The sequence below is a fragment of the Podarcis vaucheri genome (genome assembly GCF_965113315.1).
Source record: "Podarcis vaucheri genome assembly, chromosome: 5".
Lineage (NCBI taxonomy): Eukaryota > Metazoa > Chordata > Lepidosauria > Squamata > Lacertidae > Podarcis > Podarcis vaucheri.
The window spans coordinates 101,141,756-101,159,202 of NC_138763.1; the positions used below are offsets into that span (position 1 = coordinate 101,141,756).

The 17,447-nt window shown below is 43.8% G+C and overlaps 1 long non-coding RNA gene across 1 annotated transcript in view; it reads right to left on the minus strand.

Moving 5' to 3' along the window:
- Positions 1–5,903: 5,903 nt before the first annotated feature.
- The window catches only part of LOC309532726, a 34,630-nt gene continuing 23,086 nt past the window's right edge, over positions 5,904–17,447 (minus strand). The window contains exon 2 of the long non-coding RNA XR_014219980.1: positions 5,904–7,287. This is a non-coding gene — a long non-coding RNA (uncharacterized lncRNA). The remainder of the gene's footprint in view (positions 7,288–17,447) is intronic.

Consider the following 17,447-nt stretch of genomic DNA (forward strand, 5'->3'; position numbering starts at 1 on the left):
ACAAACCAAATGAATTAATAACTTGATTAATAAATAAGGAGTGAAATAAATACAAAGTGGCAACATAAATTGCTGATCATGATTACAACTGAGGTGATCCCCCCCCCCCCGAAAATTAGCTTTCCCTCCCAGTTTGGTGCCATCTGCAAATTTGATGAGCATACCCTCATTTCCTTCATCCAAGTTAGATAATGATGTTGGACAACGACAGGCCCAGGATAGAACCCTGAAGCACCTCACCTGACACTTTGCCCCAGGAAGACGAAGAACTATTCATGAGTACTCTTTGTTCGATCAGTCAACCAGCTACAAATCCACCTAACAGTTATAGAGCCCACATTTTACCAGCTTCCTCACAAGAATATCATGGGGGACTCTGTCAAAAACTTTACTGAAATCAAAATACACTATATCCACAGCATTCCCCTGATCCACCAAGATTGTAACTCAATAAAAAAAGAAAAGACCTTTATAGGACTATTATAGACTATTATAGGACCTTTCCTGGAATCAATGTCAAGCTCACCGGTTAGTAGTTACCTGGGTCTTCTTTTTTCCCTTTTTGAAGATTTTGGAGACAACGTTTGCCCACCTCCAGTCTTCAGGGGCTTCACCTGTTCTCCAAGGATTCTCAAAGATTAAAGGCAATCAACAGATCATTGATTCCCATAATCTCTCATCACTAGTCATGCAGACTGGGGCTGAACCCAGCAATACTTGGAGGTGGGAAGATTCTTCTCCAGAGAAATAACCCAGAGATGCATTTTAAATAGGACACATTCTAATCATGTAAAAACACACTGTGGGCTGGATTTAGAAGGCTATTGGGCCAGATCCAGCCCCCAGGCCTTAGTTTGCCTACCTACCCATGCCCTAACCCCTGGAAAGGGGATTGGACAGAAGCATCGTGAGTGCCTGGATTCCTTTAACGGAATACCCGATCGCACATTGGGAGGGGCAGGTGTGACAACCTCCCCTCCCCTCCACCTTGAACCAATGCCTAACCGCCAAACCTTACCAAGTTGTGATGATTTGCTACGTGGCAGGCGAAACCCAAGTGGCACCAGCCAATCCGCCAAATGGGAAAATTCCTACCGGGCCCCTGTCCCAAAAGCAGGCGACCCACGACGGCATAGCAAGGTCATAGCAAGACCTTAAATATAGGGAGGGTGGTGAACGAGGCGCTAAGAGGAAGCTCAAAGCTACGTGCAGCGGCATAAATAGGTCCCCCGGCTGCAAATTCTCTCAACCCCATTGGCCAGAATTCTCCCAGCAACCGAGGGACCCAATCGGGTTGTTGTGGCTATCCAATCGCTCCCCCCCAAAACGGTGAGGTCAGTCTTGGAAATCTCACTGGAAACACGTGCCCTCTGTGATGAGGACACGATTTCTAGAACCAGTGGAGGCAGACCACTTACTTTTTTCCGGTGTATGTTCAGACAGGAAAAGGGAAGAGTTATCAATGTGTATCAAGTAACTTCTCCCACCCTTGAGGACAGCAGGATCTAGAACCAATCTAGATTGAAAGTGGCGTGTCAAGGATGAGCATAGACGATTCCAGATTGGGAAACTACATTTTTGTCCTCCAAATAGCTGTGTGTGTGTGCAGCCTCAATCTACTGGCAAGAGTAGATTATTTTTTCCATTTAACTTCTTTTTTTAAAAAAAAATCCATCCTGAGGAAGTGATCGGCACAACAAAAAAGCTTTCATATGCAATACTGACTAGTCAAAACAAAGGCATCATTTTGATGTGTATTTTGTCTTTTCCAGCCATGTATTGTCAGGAACAAAAACAGGTTTATTTAGTTACAAGCATGGCTGCTGTTGACTTAGTGGGTCACAAGTTATGCAAATCTGCACCAGTTGCTTCCAGATCTCTTGATCCCAAGCAGAAAAGAAACTTTCTAAAGCATATTAAAAAGAAAAGGCCACAAACAATATTATTTTCTTTCTCATAAACATTTGAAAGAAGGAAATGGATAGATTTTTCATTGGCTCAACATACTATTTCTCAAAGGCAATTTGTCTGGAAATGGCAGTAGTGACTGTTAACCTAAACATTAGAATTTATTTGAAGGCATGACTTTAAAAAATGACAGCACTGATATTAAAAAGTCTTCTCACTTTTCTGTGAGAATATCTGCCCCTGCCTAAACCACAGTGCTGTAATAATTCCTTCCATGCCACTCTCCTGAAAGGAGGGATCCCATGTTTGGAGCAGAGGTGATGAATGGCAGTCATTCCCTCAACATGGCTTTCATATCCAGCCTGAGTACCTGGGCCAGCCAAAGTGAGTACCTGCCTGTTGCCATAAACCATGGAAAGGACTTTAACAAAATACTGTATTTTTTGCTCTATAAGACTCACTTTTCCCCTCCCAAAAAGTAAGGGGAAATGTGTGTGCGTCTTATGGAGCGAATGCAGGCTGCGCAGCTATCCCAGAAGCCAGAACAGCAAGAGGGATTGCTGCTTTCACTGAGCAGCGATCCCTCTTGCTGTTCTGGCTTCTGAGATTCAGAATATATATTTTCTTGTTTTCCTCCTTCAAAAACTAGGTGCGTCTTGTGGTCTGGTGCGTCTTATAGAGCGAAAAATACGGTAATAATAAATGTGTAGGAGAGAATGACTACTTTCTGGAGGAGATTTATGTATTTATGAAGTACAGAAGAAAGTAAGCATGATAAAAGAAGTCAAATGCAAAAAATCTGCTCTTTTTCCAAAGTTGTTTCCTGACTGCAATGATTGCAAACAGCTTGGAAAGAAGCCGCCAGCCAGCCAAACTGTTTTTCTTGTAAACTCAAAAGGAAAGAATGAGAACAACAGCTTTTAGCAAATAACCCTCACACTTGTTTCTCTGAATTTTTGTACCAAAAGGAGAGCTGGAATGTTTCCCCCAATCCCCTTAATGTTCTCTTTCTTTTAAAAACCATTTTGCTGTGGTTCATTTCCCCATCTCTGCTGCAGTGCCATTTGCAGGGGGGAATGGCCGGTTGTTGTTGTTGTTGTTATTATTATTATTATTATTATTATTATTATTATTATTATTATTATTATTATATGTACCCAACCCATCTGCCTGACTGGGTTGCCCCAGCCACTCTGGGCAGCTTCCAGCATATGTAAAAACATAGCAAAATGTTAAACCTTTAAAAAGCTTCACCAAACAGGTCTGTCTTCAGGTTTAGAATATTCAGCATGGTTTCCACCCAGAAATTCTTCTCCCATGCAGAATGTTAAAGAACATTTTATGCAGGCACAGGTTTAACATTCAGCTGGCCATGCCTTCAAACCTTGCTCATTCTCAGTAACAACCACTACTAGGCTTTTATTCTTTGTTGGTTTTGCTGCAGCCAGCTAACAACGTGGTTACCCCTCTGGTATCCTCAAGGTGTTTGCTGTGGGATGATGTGAACCACAAAGCTGACCACGTTGTAGGTTCATGTACAGAAGTTCTGAGATGTTAAGCCTTGCCCTTGATAAAACTCTCATTGGCTGCTGTGCACTACAAGGTCAGGCCACACAAAGCAGCTTTTATTCAGTTGGCATCCTTTTCTATCTGGGCCAAATCTCTTGACTTTTTTTTTTAAAAAAAAAAAACACGGCTGTTTTTTACAATTCACTCTTGGTTTCAGGCTCTTTGATTCTGGAAAGGGCTATTGAGCTTCCAAGCAGTTGTCCACCATGGATGAAAGGCAGCTGAAACCAGTCTGTATCTTCTAGACACGCGGCAGTATTAGCAAAAATGATGCCAACATTACAATAGAACGCTTGAGGCAGGGGTAAAACTAGGCGTAAAGGAGTGGAGGGGGAAAACCTTGACTGAGTAAAGGGGAGGCTACACTCCTTTCCTTAAATGCAGTGGTTTTGAATAGCCCTATTCTATAGAACAGGGGTCTGCAACCTTTAAGACAAAAAGAGCCACTTGGACCCGTTTCCGAAGGAAAAAAAACTGGGAGCCGCAAAACTCGTCATTATAAAAATAACTTTTTTGTCACCTTTTTATTATTTCTTTGTTTGACCCCTTAGAATTACTCCTCCTCATAGAAATAAACGTTAAATTAACAAGTTACCTTTTTTGTGTGTGTGTGTTCTTCACTCCCCTTCAAAACAGTGACCAGCGTACATGCCCCCCTTTCAATGCAGTGACCAGCGTACATGCCCCTTACAATGTAGCGGGCGGGCGGGAAGGTGACGTCGGGACGGTGCGTGACTGACGCACGCACCGCCCCATGCGACGTCACAGCCAGTACAGCGCCTGCCACAGTGGGGAGTGTCGGGGCGCACAATGCGCCTCCTCCCCTCGCTAGTATCTGCCCCGGAGCCGCAGCAAAGGTGTAAAAGAGCCACATGCGGCTCCGGAGCCGCAGGTTGCCGACCCCTGCTATAGAATCATAGAATTCTAGAGATTGTAGAGTCATCCAGTCCAACCCCATGCAGGAATCTCAGCTAAAGCATCCTTGACTGATGGCCATCCAACCTCTGCTTAAAAACTTCCAAGGATGAAGAGTCCACCACCTCCCGAGTATTCCACTGTCAAACAGCTCTTACTGTTAGAAAATTCTTCCTGAAGTTTAGTTGGAATCTCTTTTCTTGTAACTTCAATCCATTGGTTTGGGTGCTATACTCCAGAGCACAATATAGTCAAACCTTGGTTCCCGAATGCCTTAGTTGCCAAACAAATCGGCTCCCAAATGCCACAAACCTGGAAGTAAGTGTCCCGGTTTGCGAACATTTTTCGGAAGCCGAACATCTGATGCGGCTTCCGCTTGAGTGCAGGGAGCTCCTGCAGCCAATCGGAAGCCATGCCTTAGTTTTCAAATGGTTTCAGGAGTCGAATGGACTCCTGGAATGGATTAAGTTTGAGAACCAAGGTACTACTGTAGTTGAAACTGACCAGGGAGCTTTTGGTCTAGTAACTACCGCTCCCCTTCTCTTTTCTCATTTCAAAATCTTCCCAAATTCCTCCTGCCGTTGCTCTCATCTTTCCTCCTAAGGTTGCCACTTCTTGAGAAAGAGAGAAATTTAAATACCAAATTTAATTGCACTTGGGTGCAAGTCAACAGATGAAGAAACTGTTTGCAGCTTAGAGAACTGAAGTCAAATCTGGCGACCAAAAATATCAAAAGCAAACTGGTATGCTTTAAACCAGCCAACTTACAATCTTAAACTTTGCTCTTTTTTTCTTTGCTAAGCATCACGTTACTCTTTAAAGACATTCCACAATAGCAGAGCATCAGATAACAATAGTTATAGCAGATTCTAAGACCCTGGCAACATTGTAAAGCGGAAAGCTGAGCAGCTTCTTGAACACTGCCAAATCAGATATGGAAGCCCTACCTCCAAGAAGCCAAGTCTTCCTTCTGCCTTTTACTCCAGCTACCTGGTTGCGTTTGCAGTCAGTGCACCTGCAATTTATATGAGAACACTTCGCAGTACAGTTTACAGGAAACGCTTACCCAAGACAGATTTCAGCAATGCCACTTAGGCTTAAGCATGCTTTATCTGCCTGTTAGAGTATATAACTGAAAGAAAGGCACACAGTTCAAATGCGCGTGGAGCAGGGTTTATAAACTGCAAGAAAATGGCCGTGTACCCAGTTCCAGAGTTGAGAGGAGTTGCGGCTGGTCACATCAGGCCACCGGCCCCCAGGGAGCAATGTCTGACCAGGTGGCCAGCAGTTGGGAAATCCCGAAATGGTCGTGTGGAAAGGACTTTGCCTCCAATCAGATTGGCCTCGTTTGCACATTTTGCCCTACCCATAATAATAGTCACAACTTTGGTGGATAAGGCATGGGGGGGGATGGGAATAAGAAGTCCCAAGGAAAGAAGAATGGATACAAAAACTTATGGAATATGCAGAACTGGTGAAACTTACCCGAAAAATAAGAAATCAAGACAATCTTTTTACAAAAGAATGGGAATGTTTTATTGAATATTTAAAAATTAACTGTAAACAGATAAGAACATTGGCAGGATTATTGTAATAACCTGCAGCTCCAAATTAACTTAATATAATAAATGAGAAAATTAAGTTACTTTGGAATATGCAGAAAATATTTTTAAAAATAATTTAAGGAACCGCAGACAGAGGGGGAGAGAAGTCAAGTTTTGAGATGTTAAAATGATTGTAAAATTATTGTTGAAACTGAAAATCATAAAAAAGATAAGGCTTTAGGTGAAATCCCTTAGTCTAACATCTGGCAGGGTACCACCTCACCCCCACCTCGGAACAGTGTGATCACAGGGGTACCCCGTTGGAGGGGTCTAGTTGGAAGTGTCTGTCCAAAAGCCAAGGCCATCCGTGTAGACCTATGTCTCATGATGGACACACAAATCCCAAGATCCCAAGCCCTGCCAAGTTTCAGCCCTCCAGCGGGTGGCTGGGAGGGATACACACCCTAAGCCAAATCCTACCTACATCTGGAATCAATAAAGCTGTGGCTAATTTTAAACCCCAAAACATTGTCTTGTCCAGTTTGTTCTCTGTCTTAGGATGGGCCTTTCTCCCAGGGGAGGAGACACTGCTGCTATAAGAATTTTAAGGTCTCATATATATATATGACCTTAAAATAGATGTTCATAAATGTACCTAGCAAACACATACAAATATGTAAACCACATGCCTGAAACCCACAGAAAATTCCTGAAACCATTTTCTCTCTCCCAAAATGACCCCAAATATTTCTCTGCAAGGTCAAAGGAAGTGGGAAATCTCCCCATTCTCTCTTTCACAAATCCTGTCTTAAGGGCACATTTAAGATATGAATAGGGCGAGCCTGTGACCTGTGATCTGGGTTCAGGAATTGAGTAGTTACCATAACAAAAGAGTGGCCAGGATGCCCAGGTAATCCAATCAGATAGCCTGGCAGACAGGAAGAAACAACACACCCAGATTTCTGCCCCTTTTCTGATGTATTAAGGGGGGTGCTCACAGGCTACACCCCTTCTGTGATGTATGTATGATGTTTCTGGGGGGTGGTCTTGGACGCCAGGGCGGGCAATTTAAAATGTCTATATAAGGGCTTGCACCCATGGCTCAGGGTTCCTCCCCCCCTCCTGTGTGGGGCAGGGAGCACCCTGTTGCAACAGCTTTAATAAAGATCAGGCTTACTAGCTGCTTTGCTTCTCAATATTCTCTGGTTGGTCTCTGTTATTTTCTCCTACTGATAGAGAACCTACAGAAGGTCTCTATATGGGCTCTTGGGTACCCCATAAGGGAAAAGGAGCAGTTTTTGTTTACAACACTGCAAGTGGGACTGCAATGCATTTACATTTGTAATCGAACCTACCTACTTTTTGGTGTCAGGTGTGAACAAGTACATTCCATCTGAAGAGCATTTACCGTATTTTTTGCCCTATAGGACGCACTTTTCCCCCTCCAAAAATGAAGGGGAAATGTGTGTGCGTCCTATGGGGCAAATGCAGGCTTTCGCTGAAGCCTGGAGAGCGAGAGGGGTCGGTGCGCACCGACCCCTCTCGCTCTCCAGGCTTCAGGAAGCTCTGCGCAACCCTCGGAAGACCGGCTCCAAGGGTTGCGCAGAGCTGCCTGCAGTCCCGGGATCAGCGCAGCTCTGCGCGGCCACCGGGAGCCAGGCGCGAAGTCCCGCCCCACTCTGCTGTCCACTCTCCCCACTCTGCTGCTAGGCCCTGCCCCTTCAGAATGACCTCTTCAGATTTAATACTCCTTTCCAACTCCCAGAATCTCTGCAGCGTTCTTATCACAGTCCCCAAATTCTTTTCTTTCCAGCAAGAGATTTATGGTCTAATTAAACTTTATTACATTCCATCAGTAACACATACAAATCTCAATCTCTTTTTTCTTGTCTGTTGTTTTTAAATGGAAGTGAGGGGAATTTCTCTGTCTTTCCAACACAGTCATACTTGAGCTTCCCCTCCCCATCCTTTCTTCATTTCATATCACACACAGTTTCCATTTTTGCTTGTTAATATGAATATTACTCCAACCTCCCTTCCTCACTTGTAAATATCTTTTTATCTTATATTCCAGAGAGGGTTGCTGAATCATAAATACATAAAAGAAGCTTAGAATACACAAACCGTGGGTTTTCCTCTCCCCCACCGACTCTCAGGCCAAAGAAAAGCTTATCTCAATTCAAACCTTTGATCCATGTAGCCTGTATATTCAGCTGTATGTTGTTGCAACCCTTTACCACCACACACTGGTAATTTATAGCCAATTAAGGATCCAGTCAGACAGACAACCTCTGCTTCTTAATGGCAGCGTAGGAGGGTTTTCGGCAGACAAAGTGCTTTTGCACTCAGCGCCTCCGTGTCTCCGGCATTCCCTGCTGAAGCAAGAGTCAGGTACCGAGATGAAATGCGAGTGAAGCCCCCCCCCATCCATGGGGGGAATCTGCAAGGATAATTTGCCCTCTGTCATCCTTGTTTTTTGTTCGCCAACAATCCCCCGCTATTGTGGGGGCTGCCTCCATTAAGGCAGGCAGGACCGGAAACCCAGCTTGCAAAAGGTTAGTCGCTTCTGACCCAGAGGCTCAATACATGAGATGAGTGATACATATACCACAGAGAAGCCTGTCCCGCCATCTGAGAAAATGCTGCCTCGTGCACTAACAGAAGGGAGTCTGATGGCATTTGAAGAATGAACAGGTGTGACATGTGTATGGTGGTAGGTACTTAAGAGCGGATGCCTCTTGCACTATTCAGAATTGTCCTGTGCAAACCAAGCTTTTTCAGAAAAATAGTTTTAAGGAGGGGAAAACTCAGTTCCAAAATTCGAACCTTGTGCCACTCCCCACTCCAATGTTCTCTTTGCTTCCCACTTATGTGGCAGCAGTGGAGTTGGAGATGTCTCGTTAGAAGTCTCTCTGAGATGCCCTTCTTAGTCTCTCCTTCCTTCCCTGGAATCTTAAACTTTGCTCCAGGCAGCAGCATCTCCTCTCCAGGAATCCTGAGAAAGGTAGTTTTGCAGGGAACTGGAGTTCTTCTTAGTACAAACATCTGGCATGTGCTGTGCCTCTGCTGAGCATGCTGAAGACAGAAGCAGTCAAGGCACCAAGGAGTAAAGGGGGTGCTTTGTTTACATGTTGAGCATCGGTGAAAATAATGCAAAGAAAGTTCTGCTAACTTCATAATGTAGCTGAGCATTACGAGCTGAGGAGCTTCACATACCAAGCCAAGTAAATGCAAATTTCAGTGAGGCAAGGCACATTAACTGAGGTACGAAATGTTCAGACGCGATCATGAAAATGTATGCAATGCACATGTAGTTCCAGCCTGAATCTATTCCCATCTTTAAATTGCAAAAGCCTGCAGTCATGGTTTCAGTGTCATATTCTGCTGGCACCTAGCCCTTCTTTTTAGAAAGTATGCATGTTTCTTTTATGGTCAGAATAAGGAAGAGTCCCAACTCAAAAGTTTGCATATATCTTACTTGGCCATCATAAAAGTACAGTGGTACCTCAGGTTACAAACACTTTGAGTTACGTTTTTTTCGGGTTATGAATGATATTAACCCGGAAGTGAGTTTTCCGAGCTCTTGGAGGCCTCACCGCTGCCCAGAGCCAAGCCCAGACACCCGTGGGGCCTACGGAGGCTCCGCAAATGGCCTCCAGCTGCGTGAGCTCTCAGAGGCCTCCATGAATGCCGGAAGCCAAGCCAATTGTGGAAGAGGACCCTGAGCCCCCATCCAAACAATGACTATCATCAGCACAGGTAAGGAAAAAAACACATTTCCATTTTGTACTGTTTTGTTAATTTCATTTTATGAATCAATGGCCTCTTTAGGTAGTAAAATTCATGTAAAATTGCTGTTTTAGGGGTCGCTTTTCATCGTCTGGTTCCTGTTGAGTGTGTTTCATTTGTTAATTGAGTCCCTCACTGCTAATCAGAGGCTTCCTGTTGAGTCTGCCAACTGTTGAGTCGCAAACACCCACGCAACACACAAGTTATATTTGGAGGTTTTGTTTTTGCTAATTTTTTGCATTTTGCTTTGTGTGGCGTTTTCGGTATTTTGACTGTGACTTGACTTGTTCTTCATTTTATGGGACTGACTTGTGACTTCGCTTTTGTGACTGTGGCTTGTGACTTCATTTTTGTGACTTGTTTTTGTGACTGTGTAGAACCCAGTTCAGCTACTGGTTGATTGTGTGACTGCAGAAATGGATAAAAGCCCCCCCATCCAAACTGACTATCATCAGTGCACGTAAGAAAAGAAGATGTTAATTTTATCTAAGATACTGTCTTATTTATTTTATAGTACAGTACATTGATTATTGCCTTCATTTTATGGATCAATGGTCTTGTTTTACAGTAAAATTCGTGTTAAATTGCTGTTTTCGGGGGTGTTTCTCATCATCTGGAACGGATCAATACACTTTCCATTACTTTCAATGGGAAAGTCCGCTTCAGGTTAAGAACGCACTTCCGGAACCAATTAAGTACTTAACCTGAGGTACCACTGTATTCTTTTCTGAACTCCCAAGCCTGCTGGAACTCACAGCCATTCAGCTGCTCTTTGAAATGTTGAGCCAGCAACTCTACTGCTCCGTGGGGCTACCATTGTCAAATGGTGATAGAGAATGGTGATTACCTGCCAGGGCTGAACAGCTTGGCTGATTTGCGTTTGTATCAACAGCAGGCTGCTGCTAGGCCCTGCCCCTTCAGAATGACCTCTTCAGATTTAATACTCCTTTCCAACTCCCAGAATCTCTGCCGCGTTCTTATCACAGTCCCCAAATTCTTTTCTTTCCAGCAAGAGATTTATGGTCTAATTAAACTTTATTACATTCCATCAGTAACACATACAAATCTCAATCTCTTTTTTCTTGTCTGTTGTTTTTAAATGGAAGTGAGGGGAATTTCTCTGTCTTTCCAACACAGTCATACTTGAGCTTCCCCTCCCCATCCTTTCTTCATTTCATATCACACACAGTTTCCATTTTTGCTTGTTAATATGAATATTACTCCAACCTCCCTTCCTCACTTGTAAATATCTTTTTATCTTATATTCCAGAGAGGGTTGCTGAAGCATAAATACATAAAAGAAGCTTAGAATACACAAACCGTGGGTTTTCCTCTCCCCCACCGACTCTCAGGCCAAAGAAAAGCTTATCTCAATTCAAACCTTTGACCCATGTAGCCTGTCTATTCAGCTGTATGTTGTTGCAACCCTTTACCACCACACACTGGTAATTTATAGCCAATTAAGGATCCAGTCAGACAGACAACCTCTGCTTCTTAATGGCAGCGTAGGAGGGTTTTCGGTAGACAAAGTGCTTTTGCACTCAGCGCCTCCGTGTCTCCGGCATTCCATGCTGAAGCAAGAGTCAGGTACCGAGATGAAATGCGAGTGAAGCCCCCCCCCCATCCATGGGGGGAATCTGCAAGGATGATTTGCCCTCTGTCATCCTTGTTTTTTGTTCGCCAACAATCCCCCGCTATTGTGGGGGCTGCCTCCATTAAGGCAGGCAGGACCGGAAACCCAGCTTGAAAAAGGTTAGTCGCTTCTGACCCAGAGGCTCAATACATGAGATGAGTGACACATATACCACAGAGAAGCCTGTCCCGCCATCTGAGAAAATGCTGCCTCGTGCACTAACAGAAGGGAGTCTGATGGCATTTGAAGAATGAACAGGTGTGACATGTGTATGGTGGTAGGTACTTAAGAGCGGATGCCTCTTGCACTATTCAGAATTGTCCTGTGCAAACCAAGCTTTTTCAGAAAAATAGTTTTAAGGAGGGGAAAACTCAGTTCCAAAATTTGAACCTTGTGCCACTCCCCACTCCAATGTTCTCTTTGCTTCCCACTTATGTGGCAGCAGTGGAGTTGGAGATGTCTCGTTAGAAGTTTCTCTGAGATGCCCTTCTTAGTCTCTCCTTCCTTCCCTGGAATCTTAAACTTTGCTCCAGGCAGCAGCATCTCCTCTCCAGGAATCCTGAGAAAGGTAGTTTTGCAGGGAACTGGAGTTCTTCTTAGTACAAACATCTGGCATGTGCTGTGCCTCTGCTGAGCATGCTGAAGACAGAAGCAGTCAAGGCACCAAGGAGTAAAGGGGGTGCTTTGTTTACATGTTGAGCATCGGTGAAAAGAATGCAAAGAAAGTTCTGCTAACTTCATAATGTAGCTGAGCATTACGAATTGAACAGCTGCACATACCAAGCCAAGTAAATGCAAATTTCAGTGAGGCAAGGCACATTAACTGAGGTACGAAATGTTCAGACGCGATCATGAAAATGTATGCAATGCACATGTAGTTCCAGCCTGAATCTATTCCCATCTTTAAATTGCAAAAGCCTGCAGTCATGGTTTCAGTGTCATATTCTGCTGGCACCTAGCCCTTCTTTTTAGAAAATATGCATGTTTCTTTTATGGTCAGAATAAGGAAGAGTCCCAACTCAAAAGTTTGCATATATCTTACTTGGCCATCATAAAAGTACAGTGGTACCTCAGGTTACAAACACTTTGAGTTACGTTTTTTTCGGGTTATGAATGATATTAACCCGGAAGTGAGTTTTCCGAGCTCTTGGAGGCCTCACCGCTGCCCAGAGCCAAGCCCAGACACCCGTGGGGCCTACGGAGGCTCCGCAAATGGCCTCCAGCTGCGTGAGCTCTCAGAGGCCTCCGTGAATGCCGGAAGCCAAGCCAATTGTGGAAGAGGACCCTGAGCCCCCATCCAAACAATGACTATCATCAGCACAGGTAAGGAAAAAAACACATTTCCATTTTGTACTGTTTTGTTAATTTCATTTTATGAATCAATGGCCTCTTTAGGTAGTAAAATTCATGTAAAATTGCTGTTTTAGGGGTCGCTTTTCATCGTCTGGTTCCTGTTGAGTGTGTTTCATTTGTTAATTGAGTCCCTCACTGCTAATCAGAGGCTTCCTGTTGAGTCTGCCAACTGTTGAGTCGCAAACACCCACGCAACACACAAGTTATATTTGGAGGTTTTGTTTTTGCTAATTTTTTGCATTTTGCTTTGTGTGGCGTTTTCGGTATTTTGACTGTGACTTGACTTGTTCTTCATTTTATGGGACTGACTTGTGACTTCGCTTTTGTGACTGTGGCTTGTGACTTCATTTTTGTGACTTGTTTTTGTGACTGTGTAGAACCCAGTTCAGCTACTGGTTGATTGTGTGACTGCAGAAATGGATAAAAGCCCCCCCATCCAAACTGACTATCATCAGTGCACGTAAGAAAATAAGATGTTAATTTTATCTAAGATACTGTCTTATTTATTTTATAGTACAGTACATTGATTATTGCCTTCATTTTATGGATCAATGGTCTTGTTTTACAGTAAAATTCGTGTTAAATTGCTGTTTTCGGGGGTGTTTCTCATCATCTGGAACGGATCAATACACTTTCCATTACTTTCAATGGGAAAGTCCGCTTCAGGTTAAGAACGCACTTCCGGAACCAATTAAGTACTTAACCTGAGGTACCACTGTATTCTTTTCTGAACTCCCAAGCCTGCTGGAACTCACAGCCATTCAGCTGCTCTTTGAAATGTTGAGCCAGCAACTCTACTGCTCCGTGGGGCTACCATTGTCAAATGGTGATAGAGAATGGTGATTACCTGCCAGGGCTGAACAGCTTGGCTGATTTGCGTTTGTATCAACAGCAGGCTGCTGCTAGGCCCTGCCCCTTCAGAATGACCTCTTCAGATTTAATACTCCTTTCCAACTCCCAGAATCTCTGCAGCGTTCTTATCACAGTCCCCAAATTCTTTTCTTTCCAGCAAGAGATTTATGGTCTAATTAAACTTTATTACATTCCATCAGTAACACATACAAATCTCAATCTCTTTTTTCTTGTCTGTTGTTTTTAAATGGAAGTGAGGGGAATTTCTCTGTCTTTCCAACACAGTCATACTTGAGCTTCCCCTCCCCATCCTTTCTTCATTTCATATCACACACAGTTTCCATTTTTGCTTGTTAATATGAATATTACTCCAACCTCCCTTCCTCACTTGTAAATATCTTTTTATCTTATATTCCAGAGAGGGTTGCTGAATCATAAATACATAAAAGAAGCTTAGAATACACAAACCGTGGGTTTTCCTCTCCCCCACCGACTCTCAGGCCAAAGAAAAGCTTATCTCAATTCAAACCTTTGACCCATGTAGCCTGTCTATTCAGCTGTATGTTGTTGCAACCCTTTACCACCACACACTGGTAATTTATAGCCAATTAAGGATCCAGTCAGACAGACAACCTCTGCTTCTTAATGGCAGCGTAGGAGGGTTTTCGGCAGACAAAGTGCTTTTGCACTCAGCGCCTCCGTGTCTCCGGCATTCCATGCTGAAGCAAGAGTCAGGTACCGAGATGAAATGCGAGTGAAGCCCCCCCCCCATCCATGGGGGGAATCTGCAAGGATGATTTGCCCTCTGTCATCCTTGTTTTTTGTTCGCCAACAATCCCCCGCTATTGTGGGGGCTGCCTCCATTAAGGCAGGCAGGACCGGAAACCCAGCTTGAAAAAGGTTAGTCGCTTCTGACCCAGAGGCTCAATACATGAGATGAGTGACACATATACCACAGAGAAGCCTGTCCCGCCATCTGAGAAAATGCTGCCTCGTGCACTAACAGAAGGGAGTCTGATGGCATTTGAAGAATGAACAGGTGTGACATGTGTATGGTGGTAGGTACTTAAGAGCGGATGCCTCTTGCACTATTCAGAATTGTCCTGTGCAAACCAAGCTTTTTCAGAAAAATAGTTTTAAGGAGGGGAAAACTCAGTTCCAAAATTCGAACTTTGTGCCACTCCCCACTCCAATGTTCTCTTTGCTTCCGACTTATGTGGCAGCAGTGGAGTTGGAGATGTCTCGTTAGAAGTTTCTCTGAGATGCCCTTCTTAGTCTCTCCTTCCTTCCCTGGAATCTTAAACTTTGCTCCAGGCAGCAGCATCTCCTCTCCAGGAATCCTGAGAAAGGTAGTTTTGCAGGGAACTGGAGTTCTTCTTAGTACAAACATCTGGCATGTGCTGTGCCTCTGCTGAGCATGCTGAAGACAGAAGCAGTCAAGGCACCAAGGAGTAAAGGGGGTGCTTTGTTTACATGTTGAGCATCGGTGAAAAGAATGCAAAGAAAGTTCTGCTAACTTCATAATGTAGCTGAGCATTACGAGCTGAGGAGCTTCACATACCAAGCCAAGTAAATGCAAATTTCAGTGAGGCAAGGCACATTAACTGAGGTACGAAATGTTCAGATGCGATCATGAAAATGTATGCAATGCACATGTAGTTCCAGCCTGAATCTATTCCCATCTTTAAATTGCAAAAGCCTGCAGTCATGGTTTCAGTGTCATATTCTGCTGGCACCTAGCCCTTCTTTTTAGAAAGTATGCATGTTTCTTTTATGGTCAGAATAAGGAAGAGTCCCAACTCAAAAGTTTGCATATATCTTACTTGGCCATCATAAAAGTACAGTGGTACCTCAGGTTACAAACACCTTGAGTTACGTTTTTTTCAGGTTACGAATGATATTAACCCGGAAGTGAGTTTTCCGAGCTCTTGGAGGCCTCACCGCTGCCCAGAGCCAAGCCCAGACATCCGTGGGGCCTACGGAGGCTCCGCAAATGGCCTCCAGCTGCGTGAGCTCTCAGAGGCCTCCGTGAATGCCGGAAGCCAAGCCAATTGTGGAAGAGGACCCTGAGCCCCCATCCAAACAATGACTATCATCAGCACAGGTAAGGAAAAAAACACATTTCCATTTTGTACTGTTTTGTTAATTTCATTTTATGAATCAATGGCCTCTTTAGGTAGTAAAATTCATGTAAAATTGCTGTTTTAGGGGTCGCTTTTCATCGTCTGGTTCCTGTTGAGTGTGTTTCATTTGTTAATTGAGTCCCTCACTGCTAATCAGAGGCTTCCTGTTGAGTCTGCCAACTGTTGAGTCGCAAACACCCACGCAACACACAAGTTATATTTGGAGGTTTTGTTTTTGCTAATTTTTTGCATTTTGCTTTGTGTGGCGTTTTCGGTATTTTGACTGTGACTTGACTTGTTCTTCATTTTATGGGACTGACTTGTGACTTCGCTTTTGTGACTGTGGCTTGTGACTTCATTTTTGTGACTTGTTTTTGTGACTGTGTAGAACCCAGTTCAGCTACTGGTTGATTGTGTGACTGCAGAAATGGATAAAAGCCCCCCCATCCAAACTGACTATCATCAGTGCACGTAAGAAAATAAGATGTTAATTTTATCTAAGATACTGTCTTATTTATTTTATAGTACAGTACATTGATTATTGCCTTCATTTTATGGATCAATGGTCTTGTTTTACAGTAAAATTCATGTTAAATTGCTGTTTTCGGGGGTGTTTCTCATCATCTGGAACGGATCAATACACTTTCCATTACTTTCAATGGGAAAGTCCGCTTCAGGTTAAGAACGCACTTCCGGAACCAATTAAGTACTTAACCTGAGGTACCACTGTATTCTTTTCTGAACTCCCAAGCCTGCTGGAACTCACAGCCATTCAGCTGCTCTTTGAAATGTTGAGCCAGCAACTCTACTGCTCCGTGGGGCTACCATTGTCAAATGGTGATAGAGAATGGTGATTACCTGCCAGGGCTGAACAGCTTGGCTGATTTGCGTTTGTATCAACAGCAGGCTGCTGCTAGGCCCTGCCCCTTCAGAATGACCTCTTCAGATTTAATACTCCTTTCCAACTCCCAGAATCTCTGCAGCGTTCTTATCACAGTCCCCAAATTCTTTTCTTTCCAGCAAGAGATTTATGGTCTAATTAAACTTTATTACATTCCATCAGTAACACATACAAATCTCAATCTCTTTTTTCTTGTCTGTTGTTTTTAAATGGAAGTGAGGGGAATTTCTCTGTCTTTCCAACACAGTCATACTTGAGCTTCCCCTCCCCATCCTTTCTTCATTTCATATCACACACAGTTTCCATTTTTGCTTGTTAATATGAATATTACTCCAACCTCCCTTCCTCACTTGTAAATATCTTTTTATCTTATATTCCAGAGAGGGTTGCTGAAGCATAAATACATAAAAGAAGCTTAGAATACACAAACCGTGGGTTTTCCTCTCCCCCACCGACTCTCAGGCCAAAGAAAAGCTTATCTCAATTCAAACCTTTGACCCATGTAGCCTGTCTATTCAGCTGTATGTTGTTGCAACCCTTTACCACCACACACTGGTAATTTATAGCCAATTAAGGATCCAGTCAGACAGACAACCTCTGCTTCTTAATGGCAGCGTAGGAGGGTTTTCGGCAGACAAAGTGCTTTTGCACTCAGCGCCTCCGTGTCTCCGGCATTCCATGCTGAAGCAAGAGTCAGGTACCGAGATGAAATGCGAGTGAAGCCCCCCCCCCATCCATGGGGGGAATCTGCAAGGATGATTTGCCCTCTGTCATCCTTGTTTTTTGTTCGCCAACAATCCCCCGCTATTGTGGGGGCTGCCTCCATTAAGGCAGGCAGGACCGGAAACCCAGCTTGAAAA